The sequence below is a fragment of the Neolamprologus brichardi genome, chromosome 9, assembly GCF_056152115.1.
Source record: "Neolamprologus brichardi isolate AB-2024 chromosome 9, ASM5615211v1, whole genome shotgun sequence".
In the NCBI taxonomy this organism is placed as follows: Eukaryota; Metazoa; Chordata; class Actinopteri; order Cichliformes; family Cichlidae; genus Neolamprologus; species Neolamprologus brichardi.
In genome coordinates, this window is record NC_142112.1 from 3,075,599 (window position 1) to 3,094,926 (window position 19,328).

At 39.3% G+C, this 19,328-nt stretch overlaps 1 pseudogene across 1 annotated transcript in view; it reads left to right on the forward strand.

Moving 5' to 3' along the window:
• The window catches only part of LOC148101104 (uncharacterized), a 164,441-nt pseudogene extending 158,259 nt beyond the window's left edge, over positions 1-6,182 (forward strand). The window contains exons 3-4 of the transcript XR_015719593.1: positions 3,890-4,486; positions 5,335-6,182. The product of XR_015719593.1 is annotated as an uncharacterized LOC148101104 (transcript). The remainder of the gene's footprint in view (positions 1-3,889; positions 4,487-5,334) is intronic.
• Positions 6,183-19,328: the final 13,146 nt, after the last annotated feature.

Here is a 19,328-nt window from a genome sequence, read left to right on the forward strand (position 1 = left end):
CGTTCATAACACTTCCTACGTTAGAATAGATGTCAGCGCGAACTATCGCATGTCCGACTTTACCTGCCAAAACCTGCCTTCAGGGATACCTATACTGGTGCTTTTAAAAGTCATGTTTGACTTTATTCTTTTCTGTATTGTTTCTGGGATGCTTAGAACTCAAATTGCACTGTTGGCAATAGTTTATTTTGATGCACATGCTGTTTGTTTTGCAAATTTGCATTGTAATATTTATTTTTATTTTTCTTGCAGTATATAAAAATCTCAAAAATACTCAAAACAAATTTCCTGTGGTTGGAAACAATGTGCAACTTTTTTGCATTTACAGTTTTGAGGGATAAATCTCTAACATTTCTTTAACTAGAAATATGTGTACAGGGCTGCAAAATCGCTAGCCCGACGTCCCGGGGCTAGCGAATTTTCCAGTCGGGCTACCAAACTCTATCTCTGCCCTGCCCGTCGGCCTATCGTAGGAAGGAAAATATATGTCAATGCTTTTGCATTCTTTCGGAAATGTAGCTGGGTAATTATGTCATTGGCATCGGTGAGCCACTGTCAATATGGGACATATTGAAATCGCGTTTGAATTCGCGCTTGTTTTTTGCTTTCACTTTGCAATCGCGTGAACTGTGTATAGAGAGCGACAGTACTGATTGGTGAGTGATGATAATTTGCGCACCAATTCCTCTGACATCGTCTTATCAATCGTTAGCTTACTATGCAAACATGACAAGTGAAATCTCCCGCAGCTTAAACATGTGAGAGGTTGATCGCGCAGAGAATCGCTGAGCGTTATGTGAGTGCGTGTGTAAAAGCAGCAGGATATATATTTTAGTTCTGCTGAGCCAAATAAGACAGGTCAGGGTGAAGAAGTGACAGCCAAAGAAAAGCTTACCACAAAACGGAAAAGTTATGACAAATCAGACTATGAGGCAAAAAGAAAGTGCAGCTTTATGGTTTCATGGACAAAAGAATTTCTGTGGCTGCAATATGACAAGCTAAATAACCAGGGCTGCACATAAGTGGTCCACAGGTGTGCATTCGCTGTCAAAATAAAAAACGTGCACAAGATAAAAAGTTGTGTTTGCGTACATACGATTTTCTGGAGGAGGACAGACATTTGTTTAGAACTCTTAAAGATGTCAAAGAAGCTCCTTTAAGCAATTACTGTGATGTTCCTCCACCTCCAAAGAAATGTCAGAAGGAGTCCGAACCACAAAAGAAGCGCGTATTCTCGGAAAAGTTGTTGCAGGAGGTGAGCTGGCTTCAAACAAATGATGAACGCACAGAGATGTGGTGCAGAATGTGCCCACTCTAGCGGACAAAAACAGCCTTTTATATGGACGCAAACACGCGCTGCAACTTCTTATCTGGTGCGCATCTTTTAATTTGACAGCGAATGCGCACATGCGGACCACTTATGTGCACCCGTGTAAATAACATAATGTTCTGCCGGGTGTGTTGTTGGTTTTCCCTTGATTTCTGAGTCGACAAGCGCCTTTGTTACTGGGACCAGTCATTTTAAGAAAGGCCCCCATTAGAACCCATGAGAAATGCAAGAAATGCATTATTGCTCAGTCTGCAATATCTTTCCCGGAACAAACACCAATTGCAAATAACATAATAAAAATAAACCTGAAAATCCATTTAAAACAGCATACTATGTTGCAAAGAGTGAACTACCACTGGCACAATTTAGCAGTCTTTGCAAACTTCAAAAAGCAAACGGCCTCGATCTTGGTTCCACTTGCCTCTTACCCGTGACTTCAGTGGAAATTTCAAATTCAGGATCTGACACAGACTGATTCATGTTCTACACAGTTCTTACAAGTTCATAGAAATTTCTGTTCAATTAGAACAAAGTATTTGAGCTGATGATTGTAATTTTTATACAATGTTGTAATTTGTTTTTCAACAATTTTTTGATTAATGTTTTGTTTCCTTTACAATATTATACTTTAATGTGTAATATTGTAAAGGAAACAAAACATCAATCAAAAAATTGCTCTCTTTTTTATTCGGGCTACTTAAATTTATTTTGGGCTACCAAAAACTGAACAGTCCCTGCCCGAAGGGCTACCAGGGATTTTGAAATCACAGTCACAGAGTCACAGCTCACAATCATTTCTATTGAGAGCTCCAGTCGATTTTCTCAATGTACAGGCTGTGATCAGCTGACCTGCTGCTCTCTGTAGATGTACACAACTGAATTCAGCCAGATGTCTGCAGATGTTTCATGAGTTGTCCTGGCTGATTTCCATCCTCTACACCAGGGGTGTCAAACTCAATTGCACAGTGGACAAAACTCAAGGCACACTTTAGGTCGCGGGCCAAACAAGATAAACATTTATTGAACACACTAAAACCATGTTTTTTAAACATAAATATGAATAAAAACAGACAGGAATATTATTCCACAATAAATAAACTTAAAAAAAATAAACTTTAACTTTAAATGTTTTGATCTTCATAAAAATATATCCTGTCAAAATTATGCAAGTTAGAAATATAAACATGCTGCCAAAAACCCCAGAAAAAATAAATGAAAACATACACAAGGTTGGAGCTGCATGTAGACGGAGCTGGGGCATTGCTGCAGGAATGGAACTAATAAACTGTGCGGGCCGTTCAGTGTCGTACTTTGCCTTGAGTGTACCATTACACTGCAGCTCCATCTGAATCTGCACAGGTGCAGTTTCCACGTAAAGAAGAAGCTTGAAATTCTCTGTTTGTGCTTCACAGTCACCAAAGCGCCGTGCGAACTCAGTGCGCTCAGTTTATCAGCAAAGTGCGCCGACTTGGTTCAACATTATTTGGCAACAGGGAAAGTGAGACAGGTTGCACTGGTGCATTTGTGACAGCTTCACTTGAAATGCCTTCACCGCATCATACATGCCATGTCCATTGTTAAACCTCCCAATTCTTTTGATCTTTGGGCTGAAGGAAGGACAATACTCGGTGTATAAATGCTCAATCAACAATCTTTTATTCCATACAATTCAACACTTTTGAGCATAAACCATCCGGAGGGGAGATGAGCGCGGGAGGGTGTCCGCCTGATCTCGAAGTGTCTGAGCGTTTCTCACATTCTTATAGCTTCAGCCCCCCTCCACCTAGTCATAAAAACCTAAACATTCACATTCTTTCTCTCTTACGGCGCCTAAGTGACGGCCTTGGCTCCCTGTTTTATCTCCTCCTGATGAGATGGGGCAGAAAACCTCTCCGGTATGCTCTGTTCTCTTTTAATCAGACAAATAAGGCCATGACTCTCTGAAAACAGTATTTCTTATACCTCAGCAGTATAATGCATCATAAAACAATATCATTCATTCACAATAAATCAGCAGTCTAATGTAATACAAATCAGTTTAATAACAAGCCTGTTTTGAAAATGTAAGGAGTAGAAAATACAGATTTTTTTTTTTTAATGTAGCGAGTAAAAGTAAAAAAAAACCCCTCAGGTTACAGTCAGACTCTGACATCATCTTTCACTGAACCAAGCTAGTAACTGTTACATTTGATTTATTATTATCGAATAAATTAGACAATTATAGAAATTTAAATTAGGAAACAGCAACAGGAAATATAAAAAAGTACAGACCTGGTAAACATTTATTACTATTCTGAGTGTTAGCATTAATGTTTGTGTACAAGCAGGAGGGATGGGCATGATTTTAGAGTGTTTGAACAATGATTATTATCTTTAACACCAGGTTGGATGTAATGTGTTACTACTACCAGTAGGTGGGGATAAGAGACCTTTAAGGTGTTTGGTGCCACACTCCACCTTCAGGTTTAAAACTAGTGTTAATGGAGGGAGTTTGAAGCTTCAGTTTGTTCAATGACTGCATTTGACTCACTGCCTCTGTTTGTATCTCTGTCCCTGCAGGACCAACATAGACCGAGAAGTCAGCGCTCTCAGGAGGCCGACAAACCTCACAGAAGAAAGAGAGAGAAAAAAAACACCTGTGACGAGTGTGGGAAGGATTTTACCTGGAAGTTTAAACTAAAACAACATCAGCTCATCCACACTGGAGAGAGACCGTTCAGCTGTGACTTGTGTGGAAAGTCGTTTTCCTGGAAGAAATCCCTGAAAACACACCAAGTCATCCACAGTGGAGTTAAAGCTTACAGCTGTGATCAGTGCGGCAGAGCTTTTACTCACAGTAACAGCTTACAGAGTCATCTAGTTACCCACTCTGGAATTAAGGCATACAGCTGTGACATCTGTGGAAAAACTTTCAGCCAGCTAAGGTAACGAAATATACACCTACGCATTCACTCCGGAGAAGATGTGTACTGGTGTGATCAGTGTGGCAAATACTTTACAACAGACGCACAGTTACAACGCCACATGTTTACTCACACTGAGGAGAGACCTTATCAATGTGACCTGTGTGAGAAGACTTTTAAAGCTCCACAGTACCTGAGAAAACACCAACAGATCCACACCAGAAAGAGACTCTACAAGTGCAGTTACTGTGAGGTATGTATTTTTATTTTATTCTTCAGTTCAGTCTGACTGTTTGGAACAAGTCTGCTCATTAAATTGTGTTAGCATGTTAGCACTTCTACTGCACCGAAGAGTAGCTCTGAGCCATTATTCAGATTTTCATTTCACTTATGATTTTTGTTTACACGATCATGAAAAACTGAAAATGCTGAAAATTGATATGTTGCTGTTATTTAATCTTCAGGCAGCTTCGTGGTATATCATGGTGTTATTATTTCTGCATAAATGGCCTTTGGTTTACAGCGGCTCATTCCTCTGTCAGGTGTAAATAGAATAAAATAAAACATAAATTACGTACAAAACCAAACCATTCAGTAATCTTCTCTTATGGTTAACAAAGTTGTATCGTTACGTAGTGGTATTGTAATATTGTAGCTGTAGTATCATTGCTTACATATAGCTTTAGTACTTTTAAACATTAGTGTTAAAATACCCATTTAATGTTATAATTACAGTGTCATTGGGGGTAATAGTTTTTCTTGTATCCCGATCAGCTGAGTGTTATAACTGCACAATTACAGTGTTATCAATGCATTATTAAATTAGTATTATTGCAGTGTTACAGTAGTTTACCATGGGTACCCTAAAAACATTAGTGTGGTAGTACTTAAGTGTAAGTCAGATGTTACTGTAATATTAATGAAGTATTCCTGTAGTATTATGGTGGTAGTATTGTAGTTATTGTAGCCCAGTAAACCGAGTGTGATAATGTAAACAGTAAAATGTAATTGGACGTCTGCAGAGATGCTCTTTATTTCAGGCGACGTTCAGGATAAAAGTGTTGAAGGACTGACTTACACTGTCTTTGTGTCTTTGTTTAGAAGCAGAGCGACACAGATGGATCCACTTCTCAACCCTGTCATCGCTGTGGTGGTGGGAAAGACTTTCGTTGTGACATCTGTGGAAAAACTTTCAGTCAGCAAGCCAGCCTAAAAATACATCAACGTAGACACACTGGAGACAAACTGAAATACTGCAAAGAATGTGGGAGAAGCTTCCCCACATCAGGTGGCTTAAAACGACATGAACTCTTTCACAGTGGGGTTAAAAAGCACCTCTGTGATCAGTGTGGGTCATCTTTCACCACTGCAGGTCACCTTAAAACACACAAACGAGTCCACACAGGAGAGAAACCATACAAGTGCAGACACTGTGACAAAAGCTTCTCACGTTCAGGTCATCGTAATGAGCATGAACGTACACACATGGAAGGAAACTACAGCTGTGAGCAGTGTGACAAGAGCTTCAGTAATCTCAGTTCATACTCTGCACACAAACGATCCCACGTTACTAATAAACTGTTTCACTGTTACCAATGTGCCAAAACATTCACTTCATTATCTGCTCTGTGCAAACATCAGCGCGATCACGCAGGGCTGAAATCGTTCCCATCACATGACGACAGCGAATCTGAAGAGAGAGAAACATCCTCTTCTGGTTTCAGAGTCCAACTTAAAACCCTGGAGATCAGGCTCCACAGAGTTCAGATCGACTCTCCTTAAAGATCTAATGAGGCTATGAATCAAACTGTTCCTTTAGTTCAATGTTAATCTTTATAAATTGTTCTTCTGTAGTGTTTGTGTTCAGTGGTTACCTTTTTTTTCAGTGGTTGGAGGAAAAATCAGTTTCCTTTTGTTCAAGTTTGTATTGAATGTATTTTAGTAAAGTTCTTAAATGAAGTTTAAAAAAAAGTTAAATAAAGAATTGTTTGAATGACAAAGATTTTGAGCCATGATGTCATTTCCTGTATTTCAGAGTAAAGACTGAAGTAACAAATGGAAACATGTTTACAGTCATGGAATAAACACTGATGGGTCATCTGTAGGAAGTACTATTGCTGACCTGACAGATTCGACCTTGTTTACAAAGAAAGAAAGGAACTGATTACATGTGTCAGCAGAGGCTTTCAGGGTTGTTTAGAGTAGAGCTGATAGTGTTAAAGAGAACATGGGGATTATGACAATTTAACACAATGATCTGAGAAAAATATCTTTCTCTCATTTTCACTGTATTCTGATCAAATTTCCAACATTCTTTTAACATTTCAAAAGAAACCTGCAATTTGTCTTTCTTCGAATTTCACTCTGCTCTCCTACACTGACGTCTGACTGCTCGGGTGGATTCATTTAACCAGGGCTGAGGAATATGTTTTGGGCGCCTTGTTTTTAATGGGTTCACAGGGTTTAGGGTCTGAGTACAGGTTTCCAGGAACTGCAAAAGCAGCTCATCTGCGGTGGGCCCAATAAGTAATCTCAGGGTTGATAAAGATTTTCTTTATAAAAGTGGAGGAGAAGAGAGCAGCGGCGGGGTGCAGCGCGAGCTTTAAACTCATGCACATGAGAAACAGGTTTGTGATGAGAGAACACTGAATCCCACATTTCCAAATAAAAAACAGATAAACCATATGATAACACCAGGTCAAGAGTGTGCTCCTGCTGATGTGTAGGGCCTTCTACAGACTGTACAAGGTCAAAACACTGAATAAGATTTTAAAACTCTTGAGCAAGCAGTCCATCAGGGCAACAGACATGAATATTAAAATCACCAACTGTTATAATCTGATCCTGTTTCGGCACAATTTTAGCCAAAAAACATAAAAAGTCATTTAAAAAATCTTTGTTAAACTTAGGTGCCGATAGATTACTGCACACAGTAAGAGTGTCCCAGTTCAAATATGAGAAGTTCAAAGCTGGAGGGGAAACCAGTACATGGAGTTGTTTGTAGTGAAAGTTTTTTCTTAAAAACAGTCAGTATTCCTCCTCCTCTACCTGATCTCGGAGCATTAAGAAATGAGCAGTCAGAGGGTAACAGTTCAGAAATAATGCTAGGCTCACCAACGCTCATCTGTGTCTCAGTCACAAACAGGAGATCCAATCCACTGGAAGAAAGAAAGTCATTTATAAAACCACACATTTATCAGAGCCATCCTTGTTGGAGCTGGAGCCTGGGCAGGCGTTGTCTCTGTAGCCCACGTTAATGGGCGCGAATTCAAAAGGTTTATTCCACGACCCCTGTTACGCCCCAGTCTAGGGGTACAGGAACATAACATAAGGGTTAGAAAGGAAGTGACCCCACCCTGGTCCCCAAAACCACACCCAAGTGAAAGGTGATTTATTGTCTAAACTGAAGCTGAACTCCAGGGTGGACAAAGGCCAAAATTACAAACAAAAGCCTATGTGAAACAGAAACCAAACAAAAGACAAATGCTACACCTAATCAATGTTCCCTCTAGTTTTTCATGTGTCTGAGCGAACACACAAACTCCCTGAGCGGTCCCTTGGACCACTGTGAACAACAGCAGACATGTGCACTGTGGTCACGCATCAAATCCATCCAAGTTACATGGTTTATTAAAATAATCAAATTACAGCATTTACATTTATGTTAGACTACTTTTAATTAACTGCTTTGGCCCACTTACAATGAAATTTAAAAAAAAATGTTCATGACCTGTGTAGTATGTTAACTCTATTGGAAGTAAAAATAACTTGAACTCCAATTTTGAAAACAACTTTTTTATATATAAAGCTCTGACTTGTATTATGAGTCTGTGGTCTGGGTGAGAGTCTTGTAACTCTGTCTGCAAAGTACAGCATATGATGAGCAATGTTGGGCAATTAATTATGTCGTTACTTCTTCAAAAAAGTAACAGAGTTTTGAAAACAACAAAGTTTTTTGCAGCTGCTTGTTTTTAAATAAACATTTCAAACTATTTACAGAACAATCAGCTGTTCTGCATCAAATCTGATGCCACACAAATTATTTGCGCCACTCCAAAAATAATTCCTGTCCACTATGAGATAAAGGAGAACAACAGCCTGATACCTGCAGGCCTGACAACAGATGTATCACTGCTGTAACACCTGTAACATTCAGCAGTCGCCTCATTGTTCTGACACACACAACAAAACTATTGACTACACTACACACTAACTACACAAGATTTGTGCTAAACGTCGCAAATCTCTCACATCTCAAAACACCGCCGTCACTCCTAAAGCTTCCCCCCTTCCTAAACAACTGTTGCGATATCATTTTTACCTATGAAGCGCCTTGTATGGAACGCCAGGACTGCTATAATGAATTAATTAAATACACCATTAAATAATTAATTAAATGTGGCAATAATTCATTAAAATCAGAAATAATTAAATACATAAATATTTACAACACATGTAATTAATTAATTAATGACACATGTAATTAATTCTTGACATAATTAATTAATTAATAACACATTTAAATAATTATTTAATGATTTATTTAATTCATTTTGGCACTTTTGTCCCCTTCATCTCTCTCCTTGAAATAATTTTATCTGTCAGCCTCACCCATCAAACTAAGTGGGCGGGGTTAACGCTGCCATGCAGCTTCTCTAACATTTGATTGGTTGCCGTGCAAAGTAAGTCAAGACAGGTCGATCCTAGATAATCGATTGCTTGTGTAGACTTGGGCTGTATCCCAATTCAGGGTCTGCAGCCTTAAAGTACGCAGCCCCAACGGTCCTCAAGGGCCGCGTACTCAAAGACCGCTAAGGCCGAAAGTGCGAGGCTTGTGAAATGGGACGGTCTAGCCTCCATCGCGCTGCCCAGGTTGCCTAGCAACCATGATAGCTGGAAACGTGTGGTTGACAGAAATGAAGGAGAACATATTTTGTTTGTTTGTTTGTTTCTACATGAGCTTTGTGTGATTTAATAAGTATCTGAGGCTGAGACCACAGGACAGTAAAACATGATCGTTGGGCTTCATTTCTGTACTGAACAGTCATTTAAGATTAGCTAGTAAATAACAAATAGTTAATGTTGTTCATGAGACTAAAGTCAGTGTAAATATGAGATGGCCAATATTATAGTTATTATATTAATCATTATAAGTTATTACAGCAGTGAGTTTGAACTCTCAAATCAAATCACTTCTATTGTCACATCACATGTGCAGGTACACTGGTACAGCACATGTGAGTGACTCTGTGTCAAACACTGAGCTTCAGTAAAGATTCAAGTTGCAGCTATTTATATTTCCTATCACCTTAAATCTTCACTCAAAGACACTCAAGTATCTTTGACAGTTTATATGTAGATGTATCATATATCAGAGACAAATGTTGTTCCTTCAGCATGTTGGCATTACTAAATTTGGCTCAATGCTTACATATATGTGTAAAAAGCAAATGTACGAGCTGTGATAACTGTGTCTGATAGAATGAAGAGTAGACTGATATATGAAATATTCCTTTATTGGGTGAGAAAATCAGACCATGTCATAACTGCTTTAAGTCACACAGAATAGATATCAGAGCCTTAAACAGGCTGACTTCTGCTAAATGGGTCAAACTGGGCAGAAAGTCTACAAACACATAACATCCTTATAGAATATGATGTAACACTATAGATCAAATTACCTCAGAATATATAAAGCATATAAACAATTACAGCGATATGATGCAACAAACACAGCAGTGCTACTGATCCAAAATACTCAAAGCTTCATAGAACTGAAACAAACATTTATTTTTAGCTCCATTCTGCTGCTGATACATACTTTAGGTTTCTGAACATTAAACTTGTTGCTGCCTTTCATAGTGTGTAACTTGAAGGCCCTGAGTACTTTCTCCCACACTGAAAACACTGGATGATAACATTATTTGAACATTACCTAATAAGACTGATTCAGGACAGACAGTTAGTGATGTTAAACTTTCCTAGCAGACCTTCACAAACAGGGAACAGTCTGTCTATTCTCTCCATCTGTCAGCTGCTGCTGGCTCTTCCTCCTCCTCTTCCTCACACACTGCTGAGTTTGTCCTGGTGGATCATCAGGGGTGCAAAGCCTCACAGATGATATGCAGCAGTGGGTCCCTCAGTCTGTCCTCACTCTGGACACTTGCAGTCGTCACACATGGAAATTAAATGTGTGATAAGCTGCAGGATTCAAACACAAGTGTAACTTATAAACACATGTTCATACTTTTATTCCACAATCAGAGAGAAAGAAACAGAGAGAGAGTGCAGGACAGACAGACAGGTGACAGTCTCAGGTGTACACACTGCTACAAACAGGAGGATTTAGTGTTTGTGTTATTACGAGTGCTAAACAAGAAGAGTTCCAGATGGTACAGTGGACACATGTGTGACTGCTGTGATTAAAGCATCTTTCTTTCAGCTTAACGAGTGAACCGTCAGCTCGTTCAAACACACGTTAAAGTCCGTTTGGATCGACACCACCGAGCAGAGGCAGCAATATAACATAGCTAACATTAACAGTGCAGTGAATCCTGCTTGTGCCGTGATATTCAGGACTGCAAACCGAGCAGCATCACTGACTTTCAGCTTGTTGTGTTTGTGGATATATGACTGACTTTAATTATCCATAAAATCATCACATTCTCTGTAAGGTTAAGGTCGACTATTGTATTATTATATTTTAAAGGCTTTAAAACCAAGTAAAAGCTGAACGTACAAACATCACTAATGTCACATAACTTTGCCGACATGTGGCCAACAGTAATGTTTTAATGTTCCTCATTATTAAACATTTGCACATAAATAAGTGACATAATATTCAGAACTTACTTTTCACAGTTACTCTTCGGCCGCTCCACTTCTGCCGTCTGCGGCAAAATTATCCACACCGACTGCCGTGCTATGAATTGTGGGATATGTTGGGCCACGAAGTCTACACTGCCACATCCTTAAAATTCAGGGAAATGAAGGATGCATTTGAGGGCCGCATTTCAAGCAGCCTTTGAATTGGGACAGCCTTCGGCGCGCCGCTGTGACGTAATCGGCCTTAAAATGCACCCTTTAAGGATACAGCCTTGGGGCAGCCATGTATCCCAGAATGCATTTCAAATCACAGGCAGCAATGGTGGTGGTGTAGTTTTAATACCCCGTTTTTCTGTCACCAACTACACATTTAATAGTGTTTTAGCCGCGAATATCGCGGTGTAATCTTCACATGTCTGGTCAGGTTGTCAACATAGAACATGTTTGTGCTCAGATGTTTTCAGAGATGTCACTCGCTCTGCTAACAGTCAGCTGACAGAGTGCACCGAGCTCACAGCCCCGGTGTTACAGCTTAACTGTTTATTTTGTGTGTATTCGTTTGTTTTGGAGGGGGGGGGTTACGTTAACCGGTTTGTTTACATATTCCACTCTCCGTGTTCCACATGTTGCATTTGCAGATTCATTTTCACCGAACAATCGTCTCTTTCTGCCTGGTCTTGTGTCTCTGTGCTTCTGTAACATAAAGAACGAGCTGACGTGTTTCTCACGACACCAACGATCAGCTCAACAGGCCCTCAGTTTACCTGCATGCATCCAATGTCCAATCACCAGCACACAGCTTTGAAACCTCACCTTAGTTTTAGCTCTCAGTGGTTAAACGCTGGACTTAATTCACTCGGGTTTTGTCCGTCGGGTCACGTTTACTTCGCTGTTTTATTTACAACTGAGCAAATCGGTTTGGCTGAGGTTAAAGTTACGTTTAACCTGCATAGTTTTACAGACGTTTAATGGTTCACTGGCACATGTGTTAGACTGAACCAGGGGCAATTCTAGGATCAGAGCTTTGGGGGTGCTGAGCACCCAGAGAGCTGCCCAGCCAGGCAAGATAAACTTTACACGTCACGATGAGACTTCTTCCCCATCTCTGTCAGTCCCTGCATCCTTAAATGTCTCCAGTTGTCCCAAGTTGTCTCTGAATGTCTCCTTGGTGCATTTAAACCCCTGTTCCTCCCTGTCCTCGTCGTCTGTTATCTTTGTCTCCGCTATCAGTCATCATAATTTTACTATCTCTGTGCAAGTCTGCAAATTTCTTTATTAAATCATAAAATTCTTAAATTCATCAAGTCTCTGTGCCTGGGTCCTCGTCACAAAACATGACATCACTGTTTTGTACATTTTAACACAATTTAATCCCACATTTGTGAAAGAAAAGCAAAACACTATGTGAAATATGGAGACACTCCTGGTTTATATGAGCAAAGTGAAACTCATTTTTTAGGGTTTGTGGAGATGAGTGTGAAGATCCAAACAATCCCTGTCAGTGATGGAGAAGCTTTGATGAAAAACATTTGGCAAAAAGTTCACCAGCATGAAGGAAATGAAGTTCTCAAACTTTCCTTAGGAGGACCCCAGCACGCCTGCTTAAAGAAAAGTAAGTGTGCTGATGTGGATGCTTGCAGTGACTGCTGTATAGAGGCCATCCTGCTACACATGAAACATATCAGTGTCATAATTGTTAGCTTTGTCACGTGTTTGTTTATTATCCTTATTGTTTTATCTGGGACTGTTTGCAAACATCTCAGAGAGAGGAGACACCAGCATCTGAACAGAGACTCAAACCAGCAACCTGCAGCTCCCTGCTTGTCTGCTCCAGTTTTCTCCTCACTCATGTTGCCCACCAGTGATTTCTAGCTGCCCACCCACACAGCAGGCTAGAATATGCACTGAGCCTCAGCACCATGGTTGCAATACTTGGACATGTTTTATTTATTAAATAATCAACCAGACCTCAAAAAGTAAACAGCTGTTATTGCTAGGCAACGGGAGCAGCATTTGGTGATGCAGCACCTGACATTCCTGACCATGTGGGCGGAGCTTGCATGGAATGGAATGTTTCGTAGAACTTTGCAACACAAGCACTTAGTTACAGCATTTTTCATTGTATCCAGACACAGCTAGAGACACATCTACAGCAGCATCTCTGTGCAGGACAGACGACAGTTGAAGAAAAAAACACATCGAAAACTTCACTTCTCTACAACACGTTGGCTCCTTTGTTTAAAAGGCCAAAATGAATCAAGGAAGATCGAGAAGAGGATTGGTGAGTGCGTCACCATACAGTACAGTACAGTCTGAGCTGATTAACCTACGAGAAGAATTTCAAATAATACAGGCTGAAAATGTCAAATTAAAAGAAGAGGCAGAAAGATCAAGAGGAGAAGCTAAAAATTCAAAGTTTGAAACTGAAGTAGTATTGAAGGAATTACTGCATGTGGGTCTAAAACTTAAAGGAGAGAAGATGGGAAAACAACAAGCAGAAAATGAGAATGAAAACATCAAGAAAGAACTGTTGGAAGCTCAAAAAGCATTGCAGGAAGAGAAAACCACAGCACAAGAAGCTAAAAATAAATATCAAACTGCAAAGAAGGAGGCAGAAAATGTGATGCAGGAATTACAGGAGGTGCAGGAAGCTTTTGAAGAGGAAAAAAGGAAAATGCAGTTGGCAACACAAGAAGCTGAAAATGTAACGGCTGAAGCTGAAATACTAAGGAAGGAATTACTGAATGTAAAGCAACAACTTGAAGAGGAGAAAAAACGTAAACACGAGGCAGAAAATGAGATTGAAAATATGAAGAAAGAATTGTTGGAAGCTCATAAAGTGTTGGAGGGAGAGAAAATTAAAATACAGGAAGCAAAGAAAGAAATGGAAAATACAAAGAGTTACACTCAAAACATGAAGAAGAAGTTGCTGGAAACAGAGGAAGCAATAGAAAAAGAGACACGTGGAAAATGGGAGGCAAAACAGGAAAGTGAAACTCTGAAGAAGGAACTGATGAAAGTGCAAGAAGAACTTGCAGAAGAGAAAATTGAGGTGAAGATATTCAAGAAAGAAACGACAGCCTCTGAGGTGACCAAGAAAGACTGCAAAGATGCACTTAAAGAAATACAAAAGCACAAAAAGGAAGCGAAAGAGCTCCTCAAACAGAAAGTCAAACTGGCCAAACAGCAGCTGAAAGAAAAATTTAAAGACGCCGAGGAGCAGCTGAACAAAACCTTAAAGGAGCTGAAGGCAAAAGAAAAAGAAAAGAAAGCCGAGGACAGGAGGGGATTCTGGAGCAGACTGCTGAGAAAAAACTGACCCAGCATCAAGTTTAAGGAGATCAATAGTTTCTTCCTCCTTCCCCCTCTCTCAACCTTTCTTTCACAAAAATCCCCCCAAACTTTACTTGGGACGTTTGTTTGTTTTTAAAAACTCTATTCTGAATACATGTACTGAAATACACAAATAAAATTGCCATAACTTGACCTCATGTTGCTTCTTTTCTTGTGTGTCTGTGGATGTAAAACAGTAACGCACTTTCTGCTCTGTGTGTTTTTAATTGTAAATAAATGCAATATATCTTCATTTTAAAAACTTCTGCTCTAAATCTTTTTTTAGCAAAATGCTTTTTTTGCCCCTTCCTGATTTCTTATGTTTTAACATGTTTGTTACATTTACATGTTTCCGATTTCAAGTGTTAACACAGATGGTCAGAGACAGAGGTTTGGACAGCTCTTTCCCTTTATTTGTATTTATTCAGGTTATTTTTATACTCAAAAATCCATCCACAAGCTTCAACGCGTCCAGAACTCTGCTGCCCGTATCATCTCCAGGACCCCTTCTATCCACCACATCACTCCTGTTCTGCAGCAGCTTCATTGGTCAAATATCGTATCAATTTCAAAATACTCTTGTACACATTTAAGGCTATTCATCATCTCTCCCCTCCATATCTTTCTGATCTGGTTAAGATTCTTTTCCTGGAGTTTTGGTTGAAATCTCTTGATTTCCCCATGTCAAAGAAACAGGCTCTGTGTTTTGCCTTATATGCATCCACAGGTGTGCCACCAGTTTACTCACATGGACTCTACTAACCAATCAGAAGCTTTTTCAGCTCAGAATGGAATCGTCTGCAGTTTTCTTATTAATTAACGATAAACTTAGTGTACATGTACTCCTAAATTTGATGAAAGTAATAAAAAATAGACAGCTCTGTCTCTCTTTATTCTGACATTTAACTAATTCAAAATATATTTCAATATTTATTTATCCAAAACAAAACAAGTTTACTCTAAATTGATGTTGTACAGTAAAAAAATGTTCTTGTGTTTTCCATAAAGTGTATGTAAACATCTGGTTTCAACTGTGAATATACTGCTGTGAATTGAAATTCCTCGTTTTGCATAGAAATATACTGAACAACATACAAAGTATAATATATAAAATAACATGTACCCGAGTTTTTTTTAATATGAAGGCAATATGAGCAGAGAGCACAAACTTGTTGAGGGATTGGCTGTTAGTTCAGTGAGAGAGTAATTTGTAAAGAAAACTATTTTCATTAGCAGTCAAAACTAATGTGCACACTTATGTCTGCATTTTTATTTTGTTAAATATGAACAAAAGAACTGAAAGTATCGACCCACGTGATGTGGATCGGCGCGAGCACATCACGATAATGACTGGGTAACAGACGTCTCCGAAAACGTCAGAGCACTTTTGCAAATATGCGATGTCTTGATAAACCAAATAGATATTTGACGTTTATACGGCTACTTTCTCGCCTGAAAGTATGTTGAAAGTTTATTTTGTGACGCAGAAAGATAAATTAGAGTAATATTGAAACTCAGTCGCGGCCTCCATTGTTGGAAACTGTTGCACTGAAATGTGAGATTTTAAAAAGGAGAATGTGGCTGTTTCCTGTGACTTGTTGGTTTTTGGGGATGATCCTCAGTTTGAGTTTCTTATGTTCAAATCCCAGATGAGCCCATTTGTTGTTTAAGACTTTGCCACCTCCCTGTTGATTACTGTAATTTGTTACTATCAGGATGTCCTAAAAACTCCACGGAAAGCGTTTAGCTTCAGAGAAAAACTGGCAGGAAACAGAAAGACAGCATTTTCTCTTATATTGACTTTTCTCCACGGGATTCCTGTTAAATCTAGAATTGAATATAAAATACTATTTTTTATATTACTATTTTTACTTTTAGCTTCTACTTTTTTACATCACACTGTGCACAATCTCTGTGGAATTAATCCTAGAGTAAAAACTAGAATCAAACACAGAAACCGATGACTTTCTGAGCTTTCAAAACAATCTCTCATACATTCTTCAGTTTTTTTTACTCTGATGTGTGACTTTGGAAAAATGACACAAAGAATTGTTTGGCTTGTTGGTCTAGTTTCAATGGGAGAAATGTCCCTGTCTTCCTTGCAGGGAGTCGTCCCTTGGAAGAACTCGCTACACGGGTGGAGAGTGCTCTTTAAAAAGGAGCTGAGCAACAAAACCGGTGATACTTCTGAGGCTGTTTCCAGCTCTGTGTCAGAGCAGAAACAGGTTTTTGCTGTCCCAAGAAGCCAATATGGCAACATCACTGCCACTCTGCACGATCACAGCACTGCTCCAGAGAGACCTAAAGGAAAGGCCCAGGTGGTGTTCACAGAGAGACAGTTGGATATTCTTGTCCATCACTTTCATTTGAAACATTACCATGAGCCAAGAGAGATTAAATAGTTGGAAGAGATGACAGGACTGACCAGGTGAGTGTTTTTCAGCTTACTAAAATATAAGAAATTGAATTCGTGTTCAATCTTGTCTCCATTGTACTGATTAGATGTTTTCTATTTTCTTTCATCTTTGGGTAAAAACTTGGTTTCAAAACAGAAGGAGAAAGTTTAGGAGGAGGTCACATCCTCAGCATCTCAATCAGGGTGTCTCATTTCATGTAAGTATCTCCTATTATTAAACTTTGATTCAGACATCTGGGTAATTCATTCATTAATTTCATTTGAAATGTATTGAGTATAATTTGAAACAAGAACTTTGTATTGGACAGCCCCCACTCAAGCAGCAGTACACCCAGCACCTGGAGATCAATTTAATCAGAAGTGGTTAAAATTATCAGGCTGTGGGCAATTTTGCAGTTGGACCTCAATGGATCTTTCCCACCTCACCCCAGTTGTTTGGCTGGTTGATGCCACCAGGCAACGGCAATTATGAATTCAACCCTGTTGCCGGTATGAACAACAACAACTTGTGTTTTGAAAACACAAGTTTTGAAGGAGCAAGTGGAGAGCCTTGCCAGCAGCTAATGATCCTTTGATTACAAATATTGTGATTCATATCATATTTTTTGTATTAAGTTTGAATCTTCTTGTCTTCATGTAGCTCAACATAACAGAGTCTCAGATTTGATCTCTTCCAGTAAATGGGGGGTGAATTTGGATTTAAGAAATATTTGGATTCAGTCGACTCTGGCTATTGTAAATACATTTTAGTCAATCCAAAACACATACTGGGAAATCAGAGAGAACACATTCAGAAGTTTTGTATGAAACATTAAGAGATGAATTCATGAAAATGTGTTTTGTTTCAGTTTGTTGTACTTCCAGTATTTGTAACAAATAATGTACATGAAGAATATTATCTGCCTTGTGTATGAGAAACTGTAAATAAAATATTTGTTTCACAAATTCAAAACTAACTTTGTCTCCAAACCTTCTGTCAGAGACTGAACATCCAAAAGTTTTAGAGACTTTATACCTCTATCTTTCCATGTTAACTTGAGCTACAATCCTCTATACTCACAGTCAAAATATGAGACCCCGTGTCAAGCTTGTGTTGTCACAGTCTACGTCTCACTGTGTCTCTTGATTTATTTTTTACAAATATGTTTTACAAATAGAAAAACTCAATGTATCGACAACCGCTGCACATGTGAGATAAATCCACAGATACATAAATCATCAATCATCTTGTGGCCTTTCTGTTAGAGAGAGAGAGTATGAGTGTGTGTCTTTGTCACAATTGTATTTGATAATGAGGGCGGGAAGCTGCAATAATGGCCCCCAGGAGCCCAGATGGGGCTCCCCCAGACGAAGGCTGAGAATCACAGAGAACCACAGGCCAGGGGCAGCTGACTCCACTAGTGGCCGACCACCCCTTTGTACGAGCCTGCCCCAGGCGCCCAAGAACACCTGCCTCCATGACCATGTCCCACAGGACCCAGGCCATGCACGATCACACACAGGCTAGTCATTCAAAGCAGCTTTTCTTTGTCGTCTCTTTTTCTTTATAAACTGGTGGTGTTGCCACAGTAGAGTGTCTCGTGGTTTGTGGGCTCATCTAAAGGTAAGCACCGAGCCAACTTTAATGTGAGTTCAGTTAATCTTGAGTTTAGCTCCTGAATGAGGTCTTCTGGCACTCTCCTCAGTATTTGTTCACAGTTTATTGTGAACACATTGAGAGAAGAGTGAGCGAGTGTTTGGAGAAAAGCACCAACTAATCATTAGCTCAACACGCTGGGAGAAGTTGAGCGTTTGCTCGCAGAAACTTGGAGCAGAAAAGTCTTTTCTGCTGCAGTATCAGAGTCACAATAAACTTTATTGTCCAGCTGCTGTGGATGAACACAAGTGTGGAATTCAATTAATGAATTGATTATATCCATTTCTCTGATTCCCAACGAGGATAAGGACATGACAGGATGTGGGGAATATAGACCAATGTGAAATTGAAAACTGAAAACTATTGTGCTGATGAAAAGAAGCATTACAGTTGGTTAGTTTGGGGTGTGAAACTGGAGCTTTGTGGATTCAGTTAGTATCAAAACAAATGAAAGAAAAATCATTTTCTTCTAAACATTTGTTGGAAAATTCATTTTGTAAAAAGTGAAAGTTATACAATCTATAAAGTAGAATTAATTGGATGAGATTTTTGGAAAATTCTTATCAAAACTCTTCGTTGCCTCCGCATTGCAGCTGCAAGCTTATTGTTAAGTAGTTGAATGTGGTTATAACCAAGAAATATGTAAGATCTAATGTCTTCACAGAGACAGAATGCCATAGAATTACAGGCAGTTTGAATGCCTGTAATTATCAGGCTGTACTCAAGCCCATTAATTAAATCTGAAAACTGTGCTGTGACTCCAAACCCAAGTACCCTCCTGGGAAATTATGGCTACACTTGGATCTGCTGATAGAGGAGTTAGTCAGTGTAACCTTTATTAAATCAGGCAAAACAACACATACTTATTTACTGTGGCGGCCTGCA